Genomic DNA, 22,147 nt, shown 5'->3' with positions numbered 1-22,147 from the left:
CTGCATATAAACTAGCTGCTGATTAAGCTGTATATGAGCTAATTGCTGATTAAAACTGTATATATGCTAATTTTATCAACAAATCCCTCTCTTGACGTCTGAAGGACGTCACTTTCTTTACTTTCCTACCCTGTTCACACGCTGGTGTCTTCCTCTGCCTCTCCTGACCCTACCAGGCTGTTCTGCTCTTCCCATACTGGGTAAGCTCCATAAGGAGGGGGTGGTAATGGTTCCTTGGAGAGGGCAGTGGTGATGAGACGGCCAACCAAAGAACGAATACAGGGTATTATACAACATCCACATGAGACCAATATTGCAATGAACACACCCACTGACACTGCTATTGACAAGATCAGGTGCTTCCATTTTCCAAACATGTTTTCCATCCAATCTCCAAATGGATTGTTCACACCTGATGCTTCCTGCATTTCGTTTGACAGTGCCCTCAGACTATTCAGTGCTTTTGTGACTGAACCGTCCGGCGCAGTATTGTTGGGGATGACAGTGCAACACAGGTCTCCAAACATTGAGCAAACACCTCCTTTTTCAGCAAGCAACATGTCCAAAGCCATTCTGTTTTGTACAGTAATCAAAGAAGTAGGGGCCAGCTGCTCAGCCAGACCCTCTATTGCATCCCTAGTATGATTAGCCAAACGAAGAACATTGTAATGCACATAATTGATACGATCAACATTTTTATTCACAGTTATCCATGGAATAATACTTGCGACACTCTCAAAACCTGCTGCAATTTGGTCTACCAATTTGTATTCATTAGGCACTCCTCTGGGCACTCCGATAGCATCTATGTATGTTGGACCTTTGTCCAGACTGAACTCAGCTGCAGCTGCTCTTTTAGCTAAGATATGTCTGCGTCTGCGTTGGGTCAGGCTTTGTACTTTGTTTTGGTCCTGTACTATTTTGTCTCCCACTAAGGTAAGTGGCATTGCCAGCCTCACCATAGCACAGACTCCTATTGTAGATGGTGGTATGTTAGTGAATAAGCGCAGACCCCCACAGTAGTAGAATAGCCCTCCCCTAGCCCAAGAACCTATCTCTGAGCCTGGTCGTGTCATGTTGCACCAGTCTTCTGGCACACTACCTAGGTGGATTTGAGCTCTATCGTTGGTGAAATGGTAACAGACATATCTGGATCCTAGTCCTTTGTAAGCTTTGAAATAACCTACTGCAGTTTGGTTGTCAATCGGTGGGAATATGGATGCCAGAGTAGTGCAATGTGGTGGAGTAGCCATTTTAGTCATTTTTGTCATGCACGCGTATCCTGTTTGGTCAGATTCAGGATATAGTGGTGCTGGTTCGGTGAACATAGCTGGTCTAGCTGCAGCACAAGCTACACAGCCACTCATTTTGTTTTTTATAGCATTATCAACAATCCAATTTAACCATACATTGTCGCTTCCTTGTCCTGTAGCTAATTGGATCACCTGTTGGGGAGTCCATTTAGAAAAGTCTTCTGATAAGACAGTAGGTGGGTCTGGTGGTAGCGGTTGTCTGTGCGGAATTATGTTTATTTGAATTCCTACTCTCGGGTCTTTGCCTGGGACGTCCACTAATAGGGCGAACCATATTATGTTTTTTCCTGTGCTGCTTTTGGTGACGTTGTTCAGAGACAGAGATAAGGGATTGGCTGTTGCTGAAAAGTCTCGTTGGAAGTCTATTTTGTCCCATAAGGTCCTTCTCGGACTTTCCCCTCGCATTGTTGGCTTCCACCGCCCTGTGTACTTAGTTACCGCCCCCCAGGAATGACAAAACGCTATGGACGGGACGTTCACGTAATTCTCACATCTGTTGACTATGGCATTGTCAGCACACAAATACACAGCACGACCTCTCCATGCTCTTGGTCTTCTTCCACAGTTAATCACATCACACAAATCAAAAGTAAAAACGGTTTTGCTCCCCTGGGTGTAGTTTAAGGTCAGATATGCACGACACGCTTTTGGTGGTGGCTTGTATGCCGGTTCTGAGGCATCTCTTTTTTGCCTAACCTTCCCTCTCTCGAGGTCGTTTTGAGTTTTGTTCACATCCTCGCCGCTTGTTGTCAGATTGAAGCTTGGATGACTCTCAAACCTTGTCAGATTTGGCATTTTCACATCCTTGCCACTTGTTGTCAGATTGCAGCTTGGATGACTCTCAAACCCTGTCAGATTTGGCATTGCCTCTGGCAGACAGTCATAGTTTCCGCTAGTTGGTTTGTTCACTGTTTTGTCCCCCATTTTCAATCCCAAAGTCAAGAATATCACAAATGCCACACCCAAACCCAATAGGACCCACCCAGTTCTTTTACCTATCCCCATGTCTTTCCAGGTGACTGGGGGATGAATCCCCTGTGGCTGGATGTCCGTTCTCCCCAACAGATTACACTCACACTCCATTTTGCGCCAGATCACCTCGGACCTCTGCTAAGGGTCTGGAACGCTCAGATGCTGGGGCACAATGTGTCAGGTGGTGCCAAGGTGCTCCTGATTTACCTATGACCTGGACCGAGTGTGAAGTAACCTCCTTCACTTCGTACGGCCCTGTCCACCTGGGGTCAGTCCACTTTCTCTTGTGAACTTTGACCCTGACCCAGTCACCCACTCGGATGAGATTTTTCACTTCCTCCTGGTCAGCTGCACTGGTCCGCTGGACCTGTTTGGAGAGAGCCTCCGTGAGAGTGATTAACGCAGTCATATATGCCTTCATTTCAACTTGCTGCACATCTAAGGCTGGTATATGACTACTGTCTCTTGGAGGACCAGGCATTTGCCTCCCTGTCATTAACTCATGTGGTGAAAGATGCGTCTCATTTCCTTGTGCGCTCCTCATTGCCATTAGAGCTAATGGTAAGGCTTCAACCCATGTCAGCTTTGATGCCGCACATGTCTTTGCTATTTTTGACTTTAGCGTCTGATTTGCCCTCTCTACCAGTCCTTGTGACTGTGGATGATACACTGATCTAGGGCTGGGCGATAAATCGATTTAATCGATTAATTCGAATGTGTGCTTTAAGGCGATGTGTTTTATTGAAAATCGAGAAAATCGCCCCCACCCCTCCCCCCCGTTGGGTTCCCGTAGTAGAGTGCGCGCGCATTGTTTACAAACTAAAACAATGGCGGCCAGCAGCTTCACTGCTGGCCGCCGCCACCTCACAACAACAACCCAGCATTTTGGAGACATTCACCAACTGTACTCCGCATGAGAAGAAGAGTGCCCGGTGGAAAGCCATCACGGATGCAGTCGCGATGTATATCGCAAAAGATATGGTGCCCATATACACCGTGGAAAAGCCGGGGTTTATTCACCGTCTCAAAGCTTTGGACCCCAGGTACGTGCTACCAAGCCGTAAACATTTTTCTGACGTTGCCTTGCCTCGGCTGTACAATAGTACACGCCAAAGGATCTCTGCGGAGCTGGAGGGGATGTCATTCTACTCCGCAACAACTGACCTGTGGTCCAGCAGGTTGACCCAGACACCGATCCACTTGACTGGTGGAAGCGTCACCAACTTAACTTTCCAAGGCTAAGTACTTTAGCAAAGAAATACCTCTCTGTGCCAGCTACAAGTGCCCCCTCTGAGAGGCTTTTCAGTGTGTGGGGGGGGCATTGTTACATGCCACCGTGCATGCCTGAAGCCAGAGGTAGTAGACAGGCTTGTCTTCCTGGCAAAAAATATTTAGAAAAAACATGCACTACTGTTTAATACTGTTGGTTATGTTGTGAATGCACTTGATTTTGTTTACATGCACTTATTTACTGTGCAAAATATGTTATGTTGATGTTCGATCAGATGTTGCACTTTTGAAAATGTGAATGTTAAAGGGTCATATACATTTTATTTCATGCTGTGTTTGTATCAGTGTATTCAGTTAGAAAAGCTTACTGTAAAAAGTTACATTTGCACAGTTGTTTACAATGGAAGGCTACTATTTAATGCCATTTAATGTTATGTTTAATTTAATTTTATATTTAAATGATTCAGGCAAACAAAAGAGTGACCAAATACTTTTTGTATACTACAGGCACCTTTCTACAATGTTCAGGTTTTGTTTGCACTTTATTTTTATCAACCTACTTGGGAAAATCATCACAAAATAAAAGAAAAAATTGTTTTCAACAGCTTCTGTCATCTGCAAAAAATTTTGGGGGAAAAAAATCGATTTAAATCGTGAATCGGATTTTTTGTAAAAAAATCGGAGATTTTTTTTTTAGGCCATATCGCCCAGCCCTACACTGATCCATATCTATGTCTGATTCCTAGTCTGGCTTCCACTTCCTGCAAATGCTTATTACTGAAATGTGAACCATTATCGGACCTTATGCATCTAGGAACACCATAGCGAGGTATCAGTTCTGTTTGCAGCCACTTTATTACTGTCTGTGCGTCTTCTTTTTTAGTTGGGATTGCCTCCACCCACTTTGAGAATCTGTCCACCATTACCAAAATGTATCTTTTTCCTTGTACTCTGTTATCATGTCCCATGTCAGTAAAGTCTATGCTGATGTCTTGGAAGCAGGCTGATGGTACAGGATAAGAGCCCATAGGTGTTTTGTATGGTTTCTTCACATTATGATCCCCACAGGTGGTGCATTCGTCGCAGAAGAGGGACACCATACTTTCCATGCGTGGGTGCCACCACAGTGCTTCCACCCTTTGTAATGTTCCTTTCTTTCCTTCGTGCGTTGGTCCATGTGCCTCTGGTATCAGTGAGACACATAATTCTGCTGGTGATACCACTCTGCCATCATGGGATCTCCAAAGTCCACTTTCTCCTTTTGTTGCTCCTTTCCTTTGCCATTCAGACCATTCGTATGGTCCAGCCTTCTTCTGTATCTCAATCAGTGTTTCTTCAGTGATTTCGGGTTCTTGTATGGCTATTTTCAGAACCATCTGTTTTGGTCTGTATCCTCCTACTTCTTTAGCAGCTTCATCTGCCCTGTCGTTTCCCACACTTATTCTGGTCTTTGCCTTGCCATCATGTCCTTTGCATTTCATGATTGCCACTCTTTTTGGTAGCTTCATAGCTTCCACTAGTGCCATGATTTCCTTCTTGTGTTTGATGGGTGCATCCATTGATGTTGTGTATCCTCTTCTTCGCCACATGGGCCCATCAACGTGAGCTGCTCCATGTGCGTAAGCAGAATCTGTGAAGATGTTTACAGATTTTCCTTCTGCTATTTTCAAGGCTTGTATGAGCGCTTCGACTTCTGCCAGTTGTGCTGATGCTGGTTGAGGTAGGATACCTGATGCTACTATTGTGTGTTCCATGTCTTCGAATTGTCTCACCACAGCATAGGATGCTGTGTTTCCGTCATCTCCTTTGTAGCAACATCCATCCGTGTATAACCACATTTCTGCTCCTGGGATTGGTGTATTTCCCAGGTCTGGCCTTAGTTTGTTTTCAATGATTGCTCTTGCTTCGCAGCTGTGTGGTTGATCTCCTTGTCCTTGTTGTAGTGATGACGCCATATTGATTCCTCCTGTTTCATAGACAATATGTGGTCTTGTGCATTCTCTTTGAATTTTCGATTTTCTTGCAGCTCCGAACGTGAATTCTTTGCTGAGGAGGAATGCAGCCACACCATGATGTGTGTGGATTTTCAGAGGGTGGCACATGACAATGTGGGATGTTTTCTCGATCGCCTTTGCAATTGCCGCCATGTGTCTTGTACAGGTGGATTGGCCAACTTCAACTGGGTCCAGTTTTGATGAGTGATACATGAGTACCACTCTTTCTCCCCCTTTTTTCTGATACAAAACTGCATTTACCATCCCTCCTTTTTGTTCAGAAACATCTAGGTGGAAAGGGAGTAAATAGTCTGGAGCGTGAAGTGCCGAGGCATGTGACAAAGTCTGTTTGAGTTTGGTGAACGCGTCTTCAGCGTCTTGTGTCCACACCAGTGGGGCAGAGGTGTTTCTAGTTCCTGGTTCCTTGAGCAGGCTTCTGAGACAGGTGGTGAGGTCAGTGTAGTCTGGAATGTGACTACGAGAGTAGCCTGTTAGACCCAGGAATGACAACATATGTCCCACGGTGATAGGTCTGTCATGATGGAGAATGCTGTCTCTGTGGGCTGTGCTTACAGCCAGGCCGCTAGATGAGAGATTGCGACCCAGGAATGTGACTTGTCTCCTACATGTTTGGACCTTGGTCTTCTTAACTTTGTAGCCTTTTGAGGCTAACAGCAGCAGCAGAGTCTCAGTGGCCTCCAGGCAGGTGGCAGAAGATGGGGCAGCAATCAGGAGGTCATCCACATATTGTATGAGGACGACACCATCCGGCACCTCTATATCAGACAAGTGTAGTCTGAGATGATGGTTGAACAAACCTGGAGAACAACGATAGCCTTGTGGCAGGCGAGAATAGGTGTATTGCTGGTCGTTGAATGTGAAAGCAAACAGTGTCTGTGAGTCTTTGTCCAGAGGGATGCTGAAGAAGGCGTTAGCAAGGTCAATTACTGTGAAATAAGAGTGCTGTGGGCTGAGATTTGTTAAGGCAATATGTGGATCTGGAACTGGATATGACGCCGGTTGTGTGGCATCATTGATTGGTCGAAAATCTTGTACCATCCGCCAGCCTGTGTTGTTTCCGGCCTTCTGCACTGGCAATATTGCTGTATTGTATGGTGATTGAGTTTTCACCAACACTCCAGCTTGTAACAGACCTGCAATGGTCGGAGCGATGCCTGCGATTTGTTCTGGCTTTAGTTTGTACTGTGGATGCCAGATAGGAGGTGCAAATGGATCCAACAGCGTCACCTTCACAGGTTTGACCGTTGCCAATTTTCCCACATCATAAGGGCCAGTCGTCCATAGTTTCGCAGGCACGCCGTCCAATAGAGCTTGAGTTGCAGGATGGTCAGTGCATGGTTTACCATGATGGCGTGGCAGTGGTAAATGTTCAGGTAGTGTGTGTTCTTTGGTAGAGATGATCCATCGCCACATATCTTCTTCTGTTGCCTTCAGCAGTCCTGCTGTATCTGTGTGTGTCCATGACAGAGTATGTGCTCTTTTTATCATGGGGCCGAGTCCTCTGGCCTCTTGTCCAAATCCAACCGCTAGGGTGACGTGTGGAGCAGATTCTTTGCTGAGACCATACCACTTGGTCTGATAATCATCCAATATCACTGCTGCAGCCACGCCTTCTTTTCCACAATACACATCATGACATATTATTTTTGGAGTTAGGTGTGCCATATTGATGTCCCAATCTTCAGCATATGGGCAGTCTGGATCGTCCGTGACATTCATAGTGCAGTGCACATATGGCAGAGGAGTTTTATATGGATGCAGTCTTTGGATCTGTTCTCTGTGTATGTTGAACCAGAATTGAATTGTTGGTGTACTTGGTCCTGTGGCTAGACATCTCAGCCAGTACACTTCTTCATCCAATGATTCCACATTAATGGACGTTTGTGGCATAGATAGTATTCGCACAGGCATTGATAGTGTGCTTGCAGGGGGAGGGTCCAGTGAGACCTGGACCCCTTCGTTGTTTAGCCATATTGTTAGACCGAATTTAGTCATCAGATCGCGGCCCAGTAGGTTTACTGGGCAGTTTGGCGCTGATTATGTTGAAGCGTAAATGAGGATGGAGACAGGACGAATCGGAGTTTGCAATCCAGCGGGAATTTGTTTAATGCACATTCGAACATGCGACATGGCATATGGAAACAGATTCAACATCGAACTGTCCGAGGACACTTTTATAGACCAAATACACGCCTTCTTTCAGCTGTGGTTCATCAGTCAAACCTGTCTGTTCAATCCAGACAGGACACATCTGGTCTTCTAATCTGGGTGGGTGCTATTTCGTTCTCGCAGAAAACAACTCTATGTAAGGGGTTGTTTTCATCCTTTTGAGAGATTAATCACACTATCTGTCTGAGGGAGGCATTTCCCGAAAGCTAACAGAGACAGAACCATTTCCCGATATCTCCTTCGAATTCACAATAACACGTTACGTAACTTGTTTTTAGTTCAAGTCCAGTTCAGTTCAGTTATAATGCAGATTTTCTCCTACACATCCCTCCTCTGAGGGTTTCTTAACCCTCATCCTAACTTTTTATAACTTTTGTCAATTTGCGAAACTGGAACCTAAAATTTTGATCCCTGCCTTCATTGCAACACAAGTGATTTTTGTAAATTATATGTGATTGATTATATACCAATACAGTAACAATACAATACAGAACATTTGAGTTCGTAAGATAATTCAAATAACATCATTCAATGCTCAGATTCACCTTCATATAAGGGCGAAAAAACCAACAGATTGCAATGCAGGAAAAACTCCCTTATGGTCCTTTCCCGCCAAGCGACCACCTTTTTGGTATGAAGTGAATCTGTTCTTGCTTACAAACATGTATTAACAGATACATCACACATTTAATTTCTGCAAAATATTGAACAATGTTTCAGTATTCATTAGATGCAACGTCTGTGATAAACCTATATGCTATACTACTTGTGCACTGATTATATGAATCATGACTATGAATATACGTCAATATAGAAATATCTGATTACAATACATTCAAATTTATAGTGAAACAGTTTGAACAGATGATAAAACATGTGACGTGGTGTTTCTTGGACGTGTGTACTTTCAACAAAGTTCGGGCTCTCGTTCTTATGGTGAGTTGCCCCCAAGTCCTGTTTCCCCCATGTCCTCTGAGTCCTCCAAATAGTCCGGAATGGGAAACAGGTCCGGAAACAGGTCCGGTCGTCCAACCACCATTTGAGCGAACTGGGCCTTTGTCCCTTGCTCCATCGTCATCATGTTCATCATCTGAGCCAGTTGGAGATTTGCCATGACACCCATCGGTTTGTCCATGCTCCTCTGGCACTGTCTCCTCAGGATGGGTACGATGCAACATGCCAATAGAAAAGCCACAATTAAAACTATTAATGCGCTAATGCCTGCTTTTAGCAATACAGACCCCTATTTTCCCAAAATTTAGTCTAACCAATCCCCTGACCACCCCCCTGCCAGCACTCTCCTCAAGCTCTTGCCTCAAACCCCAAATTCTTCTCCATTTCACCAGTATATTCAGTAAAGCATTTCGCAACACATTCCATACATGTCGGCTATGTCTGATGTTTGTTTGCTTAACAGATGAAGAGTGGGAATGGTCATAGTTGTGTTTTCACAACTTTGGTCTCATGGTATTGGGTTTTCATATCATATCGGTCTCCTAATGAACGAAGGAGTAATGTTAGCCTGTGGAACCAGGACACTCGGGTTACTTTACAGTACACAGCAGTATTGCCTACGTCAACCCTTCTTTTGTCTGACGCAAATCCACCACTGGCAAAACATTCATACTTTTCCAATTGATCTGCTTTATGATTAGTGGGAGGCTTATTTTGCGATGTGCAAATCATAATTTCTGCACATGTGTTCCACACTTGATATTCAGGATACTGATCTCAATAGTCGTGTTTCTCTTGAGATCCATACAAGAGTCCACTTGAACTTCTCATGTAGGAAGTGCCAATGTTTTTATTTCACATGTGCATCATAAAGATGATTTGGATTCCACATTCGGCTCATTCTGTCATCAGCCTCAGCTGTGTGCTAGTTTCCCCTTTCCACATGGTGTGACGTCGTCTCTTTCTACGTGGATTAACGTGCAACTGTCTGAACACTGGATAGGCTGTTTGAACTTAAATGGCAATGCTGGCATAGGTCCTGGTCTAACATGGGATGGAATATGTGTGGTTGCATCGCACTCATCTTGATTCATGGCTTCTGGCTCTCCTCCAGGACGGCTGAACCACCGTCTGGGCTCTTACGGCTCTCAAGGTTGAAGTCCTGGTAGTTGTTACATTGGATGGGTTCGGATGTCCTCGTCTGCGATAGAAGTTATATCTAACAGAACATGATAAATTGCCAATTGCCAACAACTCCCCCCTCTGGCCATTCCCATGGCCACTAAAGTGTTTACAATTTATCGAAATGGCAAAAATGGTTTACATACGCACAACATATGATCACATAATCGATGAGGTCAAAACATGAGCTGTTTTTGTGAGTTTGAAGCAACTCCATGTTGTAGCTAGCTTGGGAATGTTAACCTCAACATGACAAAATAAATCTCCTGAGATGAGGCGAAACACAGACGTCGGACCTCCATCTCTGTTGAACTGTTATAGAGAGATAACATATCAGTGGGGCTCATAACGCACAACAATTTTAACAATTTGTAAAAATTCTATCATCCAAGTATTTATATTCCTATTATATTCATTCAGAATCAACTGTCAGTTCAATTGATTCCTAATCAAGTAAAATAATAAAAGAAAGCACAGGCTTTTTTATGAGATCATGTTTCTCAGCCAGCAAGCTGTAATAGTTCTACGGGAGGAAAACAGTCAGACAAACAAGTCTGATGTGCAGGATCGGCTTTTTAGAATACAACATGCGTTGTGCCGGGTGCCTTGTGATTCAAAGCAGTCAGTGAAAGTGAGGTTCTTTGGAACGTCAAGGTCTGTCACAGGGATGACGAGGCGGGACGTCTGGTGTACTCATAGATATATCTATATTTATGGTACAAGACATGTTTACAGGACATGTAATCTTTGAACACCTTAGTGTCGGACAAGTTGGTGTATCACATTAAACAGTGGCATAGTGTGATGTCGAAGATGTTTTGGATCTTTGGCACTCTGCTGATGTGTGTCATTGGTACCAGCATGGACTGTGGTCGTGCTTTCTAAAATTATAACCAAACAAAATATAAATAATATTTGTTGTTGCATTTCCTACATTCCCTAATGTCAGTTAAAAACTAATTCAAATACTGTAATTAAATGATCTAATATCGAGGGCCAGTTCATTACATCATCCTTTTGTCACAAGAATTAAATGTTGTGTAAAAGAGATAAAAATGTTCAAAATATCGATACTAATTGTATTTACGTGGTGTTATTATTTGCTTTGATGATACATCAAGATTGATATGACCAGCTAAAGAAAGTATAAGATTTAATATCTTATTAAATTTCCTTTTTAACTTTAAAAACTCTACAAAATGTGGATCTACCTTTCAAAATATATCACATATTCTCCCTTTTGCCAAATTATCACTGATGTGGGCTAATTTAGCTGAACAATAGAATAATTCATGTGGAAGTTGTCTGGGCTCATAATACTTTTTAATAATAATCCATTATCCATTAATAATGTTTAAATTGCACCAGATTAGGCCCAACACTTTCTCTGCAGGGGTCGCTAATGTCTGCAATATTTGAACATCATAAGTGATGGATATTTCTGTTGATAAATAAATCTTGCTCAGTCGCAGCATCAGCTGCAGCATTTCCTGTTGAGATGGGATCAGAAGCGTTAGTGTAAGCATCTCATTTCATAACACAAACAATCTTTAAGGAGCAATATGGCTTCTAGCCAGTCGGCCACGAGACGGTGGTGAGAAATGGTTTTGCCGGATGATTTCCAAAAGCTCCTGTGTTTCCACAAGGTGCCACAGTGGTGCACTACACCAAAGGCATAGCAACAGTCTGTGTAGAAGTTAACTATTTTGTTGGCAGCAAGCTTACCGGCTCCTCTGAGAGCCACATGATCTGCAGCTTGAGCAGAAAAGTGTGTCATGTGATGTGATGAGACTACAGCAAACCAACCAGCCCTTCTTTCGTGTCCGGCGAGCGGGATGCCAAACCGTCCACTAACAGTTGTAAATCAGCTTCGGTGGGCGTGTGTGTGAGGTCAGGTCTCGGTATGCAGACCTGTTCAGGAGAAACAACAGTTATGTGGCTCTCCATCTGCTGCAGCAGGAAAAAGAGTAGCAGGATTAAAATCTTTGTCAGTAAAGGCATCAGTCGAGCGGTCGGTCCAGATCAGTTTGTCATGCGCATAAAGATCTTTACCATGAATCATGGATAGAGGAAAGCCTCTGTTTCTGAGTGGTTTGTCATTCTGTGACGTCATTCCTAAAAAGCTCTTCATTTGTTTCTCAGTTTATAGTTTCGGCACAGTTTAATTGCCTGTGTTCTCTTGGGAGGGAGGGTTCTGCCCTCTGCTGTGATCACATGTCCCAGATATGAAACTTTATCGAGAGCAAATTGCAATTTGGACAATTAGCCTTGTGACCTTAGGCAGCCAACGTTTGAGGTACTCGTGGATGCACCGATACATTAACTACTTATAATCTTAGACAATCATCACTCAGGTGGTTCCCTCAAGTCTCGAATTTTCCTTACAGGAAAAATTTTAGTGCGTGCACCGGTGTATCATAAGATTAGATTATTATACCAACCTTCATTAAAGACTCAAGAACGGGTGCAATATCATTAATATCTCGATTGAGTAGATATTGCTTCTTGCATGGGTGGAAATCAAATTTTGAACTTTGGCAGATCACGATTTTAGGTGAACACTAGCACCCCTCACCTGTCTTACATCACACATTTGGACCCCTGGTGTGTGTTTTCTCATCAAACATAAGTTAAGTTGTTTCTTTGATATTGATGTACTTCTTGTTTTGTATACGTCACCCTTATCACTGTAGAGTTTACCAGGATCCTCTGTTTCTGAAGTCAATGAGTGTGGGTCTGACTGTGCAGCCAGTCAGACATCCTCTCCATTCCTGGGCCTCATGCCAAGTACACACATGTGATTTCCCCCTTACACACTCGTACTGCTTGGGAGACAGAAAAACAGATACAGCAGCAGTATTTTCTGTCCATTATACGTAACTTCACCACTTATTTCCCTTCTCTAAATAATACTTCCTCAAACATTTTATCTAATCCATTTAATCAGCCTGCATGTGACATTCTGAACATTTTTCCTTTAATAGTGTTTGTCTTGTGGTAACTTTCTAAAACCTTAATTTGCGTACATCTGGTATGTATTTGTCTAGTTTGTCATAGTCTAAACTATACTAAACAGTCAGAATCTAAAGTTAACTCACCCTCTGTGTTAATGTTTGTGCGTCCGTGGTTCCCTCTCTGGGGTCCACTTGACTGTGTCCCTTGGACAGAAATAGAACAAACAGAACAGAGCTCGGCAGTATATTTTCCTTTTTATTTACTCAATTTTATCTGTTATTGGTCCCTGTTTTTTCTAATTTGTCTTTCTGACCTTTATTTCTTAATCTCTCTCTTTCTCCCTTAGACATTATTCCATACATTTCTGCTTCCTCTTTCTCCTTTTGCTTTAAACAAGTTTTGAGTTAATAACATTTTTGTAGGCTGAAACTGCCTTTTTCAGGGAACCCATTTGATCCATTCTTGCCATTGTTTGGCAGTCAGATTATCTTTGTCTCGCATATATTTTATTATTGAAGGTAAAACCTTGGCATCAAGCTGCTCAGACTCACTTTGACTTTTACCCATTTTACCTAATTGGTCGTTGACAGTATCTTCAAAACACTCGTGTCAAGACTTAGTTCAACTTGAATGGAAACACCAAACCTTCTTTAAATACTACACGTTAACCAGGACACGTCTGTCCAACACTCTTACGAAACTTAAGTGCAAGATTACAAGTTTATCACTTCAAAGTGTCTGTTATATCACAAAATAATTTTTCACAAGTGGAATTCTTTTTTCCAGTTCCAGGATCAGAGCGGCAATCTGGAACTGCGTCTGAGGACAGCCTCTCACCTTCTGGGAGGAATCAGCTATTAATTGCGCGCTTCTGTCGTCCCACAGAGTTCAGATTACTCGTCTAATCCCCACATTTTACAAGTTACAATTGTGCTTTTACTTCTGATACATTATTGGATAGTCCTTATTATACTTGAAATAGTATTATCTGATAAATATTTTAACCATGTCTTGTAACTTTAACCAATTTGTCTCTTTAACCTTTTAACCTTTTCCCCCCTCGCACAGTGATTTTCACTGTGCGATTCTGAGATGGTCAGCAATGCACCAAGTGCAACCAACAATCCTTCCTGTGATCTCCACAACACCTTTCCATCAACACTCTTCCTCTGATTATTTAGGACTATGTATGATCAATGTCTGTATGTATGATAACTCTACTCCTCTCTGGACGGAGTGAGTGAGCCTGTCAGGCCCCAAAATCTGGGCGTACAGCCAATCATGCACTAGGGAGGGAGCGCAAGGGTTTATTTTGGCTCATAAATCGAATTTCACACACACACATCTGGGCGTTCCGCCATCTCCAAGTACACGGAGCATGAACGTTCTATTTTTTCACTATTTTCTCCTCCTGCAGACAGAATAGGATCTGGACACAATATAGCCTGGATATATGCAGACGGATTGAAACAAACTATATTTGTTTGCAAAAGCGTTACCACTGGGTAAACAACCAAAAACATGCCAATAGCTCATATACATGCAAAGCCATCCGGATGTATATCACATCAAAAGTCAGCGGTCCCAGTCTGTCAGTCAGTTTCTTGTCCAGGTATTTTTTATTTCTCTTTCTAATGTCAGACTTTGACTATGTGGGAGTTTTTTAACAGTATTTCTTGTACTCAAGGCTTTGTTAAGGAGAGATTCTTATTGTTGGGCTGTTTCACAGTTTACAAATGTCCTCTTTATTTCACCAGAGGCTCATATTGTTTTATCCTTCTTGGGGGTTTAACAGGGAGTATTGTCTCTTCCCTTTATTCGTCTATGGATCCCTCCTTCATAGTATTACTTTATCAGTAATGTCAATAAGTTACAGTCGTGTGCACACCTTTTCAAACCGTACTATTAATCTTATTGTCTAGTTAGATATTACTTTTCCTGCTCATTTAGATTTCTGCACAAAATTTCTGAGTCTCGTCAGCGCAGTGTCCTGCCTTAAACAGCGCTCACTCGTGACAGATTCATATTATAGGATTATTATTTAAATCTAAGCCAGTCTTTTCGCTTCTTCCCTCTCGAGAAAGGATTATTTTCAAGACCTACGTATCTCACACTGGAACTCACACTGGAGCTCCTTACACTTATTTGCAGAAATTGCTTTATCAATAGCACACAGTCGCTTTGTCATTAGCGTACAAAAGTCTCTTGAGCTTGAGAGATGCACGGAGTACTCCGCATTTGAGCTTAACTTGGCCATAACCAGGCGTCACGCCAACAGAATGCTGCGTACGCCTGCACACGAGAGGGCTCTCTTTTTACAGCTGGAGATCAAATTGAATCATATCAACATCTTTTTTGCATTTTTCCAGCACACACCAATCCGCCTCTCTCCTCCTCCGCAAAACAGCGCGGATTCCGTCGAGGGGACCCCAAACACTCCCTCTCTATCACTCAAGCGAGAATCACGCTGTACAGAAATATACTATGGTGAGATATGAAGATCTCATACCTGTCTCGGCGCCTGAAGCGTGATTGTCGGTTGGCTGGCGTAGAGGAGATGTCGAAGGTCTCGACCCGAACCACGTTGCGGCGCCAATTATGTTGAAGCGTAAATGAGGATGGAGACAGGACGAATCGGAGTTTGCAATCCAGCGGGAATTTGTTTAATGCACATTCGAACATGCGACATGGCATATGGAAACAGATTCAACATCGAACTGTCCGAGGACACTTTTATAGACCAAATACACGCCTTCTTTCAGCTGTGGTTCATCAGTCAAACCTGTCTGTTCAATCCAGACAGGACACATCTGGTCTTCTAATCTGGGTGGGTGCTATTTCGTTCTCGCAGAAAACAACTCTATGTAAGGGGTTGTTTTCATCCTTTTGAGAGATTAATCACACTATCTGTCTGAGGGAGGCATTTCCCGAAAGCTAACAGAGACAGAACCATTTCCCGATATCTCCTTCGAATTCACAATAACACGTTACGTAACTTGTTTTTAGTTCAAGTCCAGTTCAGTTCAGTTATAATGCAGATTTTCTCCTACAATAGGAAGCTGTGTGACCATTGTTGACTTCCAATTTGGACATTTAAAGGTTTAGTGCACCACTGGCGTTCTGGCGCGCCTGAGACCCCAACCACTGACACATATTTAGATGACAGGACCTGTGGAGACGTGAGGCTGGAATATGTTGCCCCTGTGTCCACCAAAAATGTGTGTGCCTGTCCGTTTATTGTGCAAGTGAGAGTTGGCTCACTTGCTAGTCCAAATTTCATGATGCCGGTGCCAGGTGGTTGTGGGGTGTCCTAGTAGGGATAATAGTTATTCGCCCACTGAGCTTGTAGTGCCTGGTTGACATTTTCTCCGGAGCTAGGATCATTTTGCGTCCATTGCTCAGTGCCTCCTAGTGGCGCCTGGTATGGCTGTCCAGCTTGATTCTGGTTTCGTGGATCCTGAAAGCCTCCTCTTCCTCTCTGAGAATTTCCTCTTCCTCTGGGTCCTCCTCCTCTTCCACGTGTTGGGCCTTGTTGTTGCGGCTGACTACGTGAGCGGCAGTCACGTGAATAGTGACCAGGTTTTCCACAGTTGTAGCAGTAGAAAGTGCCTCCTTGGCCACCCCCTTGGTCACCTCCTCTTTGTCCTCCTCTTTGGTTTTGTTGCCATGGTTGCTGCACCATTACAGGGACCACTTGTGCTGCTAGTGGTTCCAGTTGAGCCATCTGCTTCTTTTTGTCCTTTGCAATCTTTTGGGCCGTGTCCAGGTCAGACAGCTGTCTCTTCATCAGTGCCACTTGCAGTGCCTTGAGCTCCACATCTGATGCTTCTGCAGCTGTTCTGTGTTTATCATAGTGATGCAGTACATGTTCTCTCCATGACGATTGAGTGAAGGAGGCGATGGCCACAGTGTTTTCAATCGCCTCTCTTACCTTTGCAGGCAATCCTTTGGTCACCATGCTTCTCCAGAGTGCCAATGATGTCTGAGATGCATCTGGGGATTCTCTAAATGTTGTTCTCCATACTTGCTCAGCGCGAGCTAGGAGATCTGCAGCAGGCTCCCCAGGCTTGGCCATGAAGGTTGACATTTGGCTGTGGTCTGTTGGGGTGGGGTACTCTCTCCTTAAGGCCTGATGTAGTACCAGCCTGACACCGCCTATGGGCGTGGGGTCAGGCACGTTTGTGGTTCCTGCTGCGGCTTCAAGCTTTTTCAGTGTGTGTGGGTCTGATGCTCTGGCCAGCAGGCCTCTGTAGTCACCAAGTGCCAGTTTGTGGGACTTTGTATATTTATCTAGCTCGTCTAGCCATGGCTCTGCTCCTGAAGACAGTGAAGGAAGGGCAGTCAGCAGTGTTGACATGTCCATGAAGGAGAAGGGAATAAATGCCATCTGGTGAGGGGCTGCAGCTGTTGGAGCTGCTCTGAGTGGCATCTGACATGAGTTAGGCCCATATTGTTGTCCACTGCGCGTTGTTGATGGGGCTGTGGCATATCCTGTGAAATTTCCATTTAGCGTTAGCCTCTGTACCTCATGTGTTTGTGGCCATTTGTGTTCGTTGGCTGGCTGTGCAGCTAGTTCGATCAGCTCCTTCTCTTCCTCTGTACCAGGAACCCACAGGTCCGTTTGTGGTATAGCATATCCCCTAGCCTCCATGTAAGGCGTATAGCCTGTTGCTGCTGCATGGTCTTTTTCCAGCTGTTCGAGCTCCTCCAGTTGTTGTTCCAGGGTTTGAATATCCTCTTGTGTGTCGTCTTCTTGTCTGTGTTGGTAACGGTCTCTGATTGAGTTGCTCACTCTGTGCCGAGTTTCGAGTGGGGCTGTCAATTCGAAAGCATCGAAGCGTGGCCCATTGTGTGCGTCGACAATTAGTGTAGGTGTAGTTGCAGGTCCGGGTGTGTTTGGCAGCCCTAGGGCGCTCAGTTGAGTCATCAGGTATCCCACAGTCTTCTCAACTTGCTTCGCTCTTTTTCTTCTCTCCTTTTCCTCTACTGAGACAGGTATCTGCAGCTCTCCTTCCTCTACTGCGAAGATGCCTTTCAGGAACCCCTTTGATACTGGTCTTACTGGAGCCTGAATGAAAGGGTTTGTGGGCACATAATCTGGAGGGGGAGGTGGGAGATCCGGGTGCAGTTGGCTTTGTTCATGTTCATGCTTGTCTTTGTGTTGCGGTGGCAGGTCAGGATACAGGTTGCTTTGTTCATGCTTGGGCTTGTCATTGTCGATAGGGGTGAATGGGTTGTTGGCATATGAGGGAGGGGCAGTGGATGAGGGTGTTAGGGCCGGGAACATGCCTCCGCTGTGTTTGGCGGCCTCTAGTGGTGAACGTGCTGCTTCAGCATCCAGCTCCATTGCGTTCCATGGCTCTTTGCCAGCCCGCTCCATCCATCTCTTCTCGATTCCAGTGAGAATCAGCTTACTGCCCATCCTGTTGTTATCAAAATCGAAGCACCTTTTAAGATAAGGCCAGACGCCTTTTTCTGCAGCTGCGTTGTTTCTTGCTGTTCTTTTTCCCATGTTTAGATATCTTGGATTTCTGTCCTGCCATTCGTTCTTCTTCTCTTCACAGTGTCTCATCACTTCCCTGCTCATTTGTTGTACCATCTCTTCTGAAGGGGAACAATTCAGCCGTTCTCCATCCCAAATGGCTTTATCTTTCCATATTTTTATCAATCTTTTGTAGGCGTGTTGTTCCACTGGCCAAAGTTTGCTTCGTCCATTAATCCTGCTCTGTTCCTGGACTGCATTCTCCAAGATGCACAGATAAGAGGAGTATTTCTCAGCCATGATGTGTGTTTCTGTAATATGCAATAAAAGGCTGAAATCAGTATTCCCAAATGTCCACACGATGGAGCCAAAGCTCCTGTCCAATGTTCCTGTTGCAGTTCTTGAAGAGGCCACAGAAAAAACCAACATGCATGAAAAATGTTTTTTTTTTTTTTCTTATCATGAAGCACCAGCAGAGGGAGCCAACGCTTCTCCCAAGTCTTCTGGTGTCTGTTTGAACTCAGATCAATGTCATTCACACTGCTGCATGTCTTAAAACCTGCTTTTCTCTGTAATATGTGTGTGTGTGAAATGATGATCTATTTTATTATTAACACTTATGGTGAAGAGGACGGAAACAGTACAGTTATAGATTTATTTCGAAGTCTCTGTGTGAATGGACACAAAAGCTCGTCCATTATACTAATTTGGCAATTTTCAGCCCTAATCTTATGGTTTTAGCAAGCATTACTGTTCAGAGGTCACTGACCTTTACTCTGTTGTACGAAAGAATGACGGAGTGCTTCTTTCGGCGTTTTAAACCTTCATACAGTGACCTCACAACTCCGCAATATAGCTTTACAAGTATAACGCATATTATTTAACAGTGTATGAATATATATTATTTACAAATCTCCCTATATACCCCTGCTAGGTGTGAAATGCTATGTTTTGATTACTCAAGCAATGGCTTGTAACTAAATATTTTATAAGACAGAGAGAGTCAACCTTGCCCCCACCTTTTCAAATATCTGCCGCTAACTGTCCTTGTAAGTAGACACAAAGCAAGGCCGCATCTGTGTTTTTATCAGGAGTAGTCAAACCCTCCCTAATATTCCCAGCGCCAGTCTTGACTAAATGAATAGAAGTTTTGTAGCAGCTTTTAACCTTGTACATTCATAATTTTTAGCGACTGTCTGGCTGGAACAATAGAAGCTGTGTATTAGCTTTAAAACTTTTTTTTTTTTTTTTTTTTCTCTGGTTGCATGAGTGACTGCTGTGTTTCCGCATTACACTTTGCTAACGATCCCTAAGGAACACAATTTTCCAATAAATTTAACTACGCCAGTAAAACTGACACTTATATTAACCCTCAGCTGTCTCTCAGCATATTCTAGTGATTTATGTGTGTGTGTGAATGTAACAGTCGTGTATAATGTGTGTTTTTCCTACTCTGGACACCAACCTTTGAAACAACGCACGAACATTTTCAAACACAAAAACAGCATAAACTCTGAACCAGGTCTCAGCGCTCACATATATGCTCCAAATAATCGCACTCATTTAAACGAAATCGAATCCATACACAGCCGTGGTTATGTACGCTTCAAACATTCACTTTCATTCAAACAAAATTGCAACACACTGCCATTTTTAAATGCGCAGAGATCACCAATGCGGTAAAGGAATATCTTTAGAAATACAGTCAAACAAATAAACAAAAGTTAAAACGTACAGCTCAGCAAATAGTCACCCGCATTCATACTAGATAATCAAAACACACGCTGCCGTGTCTTTAAGCATAAATCAGTCACAAGCACGGAGTCACCCGCATTCATACTAGATAATCAAAACACACGCTGCCGTCTCTTTAAGCATAAATCAGTCACAAGCACGGAGTCACCCGCATTCATACTAGATAATCAAAACACACGCTGCCGTCTCTTTAAGCATAAATCAGTCACAAGCACGGCCTTCGGATGAGCTGACTCTTTTTTCTTTTAGACACACATTTATCAGGAACGCATTTTAACAGCAATTTGTCTTTTATCTCGATCTCATCAAACAGACTGTGTACCGCTGACCACTTGACCACGATACAAATGAAAAACTGCTTTTTGCAAACAATCAGTCAAATTATAATCAATTCTGTCCCTATCGTACACATATCAAAGAAAACAGCGCTATTTTAATGCATCACAATATCTGCTTTGGCTGGGCCGTGATTACGGCCCTTCCGCGTGGAAGTCCGCGGTGCTACCAACCACACCACCAACGCAATACATCAAACAACACAATTTAATACACTTTTAAGTAACCTAGGACTCTGCGGGTCCTTTTCGCTTTAGGTTACTTTATTACACAACGTCCGTTATCAACGACACATCAATTAACGTAAATTTTGTGCTCTCGCCCAGAAACTCCGTCGAGGATTCTCTAAGCAGAGATATCATGGTTTTCCACTAAGCGCCACACACAAATCTAGATCCGGAGATTTGATGATCTCAATAAGGTAATTTTCTCTTGGTCCGCTATCAATGATACATCGGCTAACTTAAAACTTGTGCTCCCATGCAGAAACTTTATAAGAGTTACTCTAAGCAGAGTTAACTTGGTTTTTACACCACACGTAACACACTCGATGCCTTGATACGAATATTTCACGGTCAATTCTCTCAATACAATTTACAGTTTATCAATGACATCAATGACATATACATATATCCCCGTCATGTTATGCAATTTCTTCGTAGCCCAAAACATCCCATAAGTACGTTAGAAATTACGCCTTTTGTAACACGAATTTGAGTGCTCAGCGTGGAGCGCGTGTCTGCGAGCAAATGCGTTACACGGCTCACAACACCTCACATCTACGCTATCACAAGTGCGTAATTTCTCGCCTTTATTTGACGTTTTCTGATGGGCTCATTCATACATATTCACAGAACCCCCCAAATGGCTGTATAACAACTCTGTTGCTGTGTGTTTAATCTTTACAATTACTCTATTTCTAAGCAAATACTTACAGTTCGGACAGTCTGAGCAAAATTTAGTATATGTCTATGAATACAATGTTGCAGAATTCAGTTAAATAGGTTTCTGCCTCACCTTGAGATGTGCACCGGTGCGTCTCAGACTCCCCGAAGCTGCAATTTCGCTCCGATGGCAATTATCGGGTTCCCAGCCTCGAAGGGAGAGTTGCGCCGTTATCTGGAATCAAAAGGAGAGGCCTGTTAACATTCTAACCTGAAGCTCTGTATCGTATCAGATCACGTCGGGGTCACCACTTTGTTGTGAAAAAATGTGTTGTAGCTGTTTTCACACTTAGAGCAGGTTTAAGAATGAAACAGAAGCTCTCAGAGGCGTATAGTTAAATCAAAAGCAATAGGTTTATTTATCGAACAAAGTTATTCAGCCCTGCAGTAATACGTGCACGGGTCACTAATAGCTTCACTCGCAGAGATTCACCATTAGACACACACTTCAACACATCAGCATGATCCTTAATATATGGGGTCCGCCCCCTTGATACATTAGTCAAAGTCAAAGATGCAAACGTAGCACGTTTAAGCCGTGTATTACGCTTGGTTGGAGGCCGTGAATGTCCATTCACCTTTGGCCCCTCCCAATAGGCGTTGGTTTCCGTCAGTGTGAGTGAGGTGTTGTAAGCATGAGGACCTACAGAAGTAGTGTGTGGAGAAAGCCGGGCTCAGCTGGGCGTAGTCCCTCGCTTGAATCTCACTGTCTTATCTTTCTGAAAGATGGCTGCCGGTTCCTTGTGACGCAGTTAAATAAGTAACCTTTCACCTGCTTCTCTCTGGCCTTGCTGTGTTGTGAGCACTGTATAAGTGGTTAATAGTGCTGCATAAGATAAT

The 22,147-nt window shown here is 43.5% G+C and overlaps 1 protein-coding gene across 2 annotated transcripts in view; it reads left to right on the top strand.

The window, feature by feature from the left end:
- Positions 1-22,147, top strand: part of LOC306789403 (class I histocompatibility antigen, F10 alpha chain-like) — a 43,498-nt gene that overhangs the window by 3,596 nt on the left and 17,755 nt on the right. The gene's annotated exons all lie outside the window — the stretch shown is intronic.

The sequence above is a fragment of the Melanostigma gelatinosum genome (genome assembly GCF_949748355.1).
Source record: "Melanostigma gelatinosum genome assembly, chromosome: 15".
NCBI classification, from domain to species: Eukaryota; Metazoa; Chordata; class Actinopteri; order Perciformes; family Zoarcidae; genus Melanostigma; species Melanostigma gelatinosum.
The sequence above is the reverse complement of the archived record's forward strand: the minus strand, read 5'-3'. Positions and strand labels throughout refer to the sequence as shown.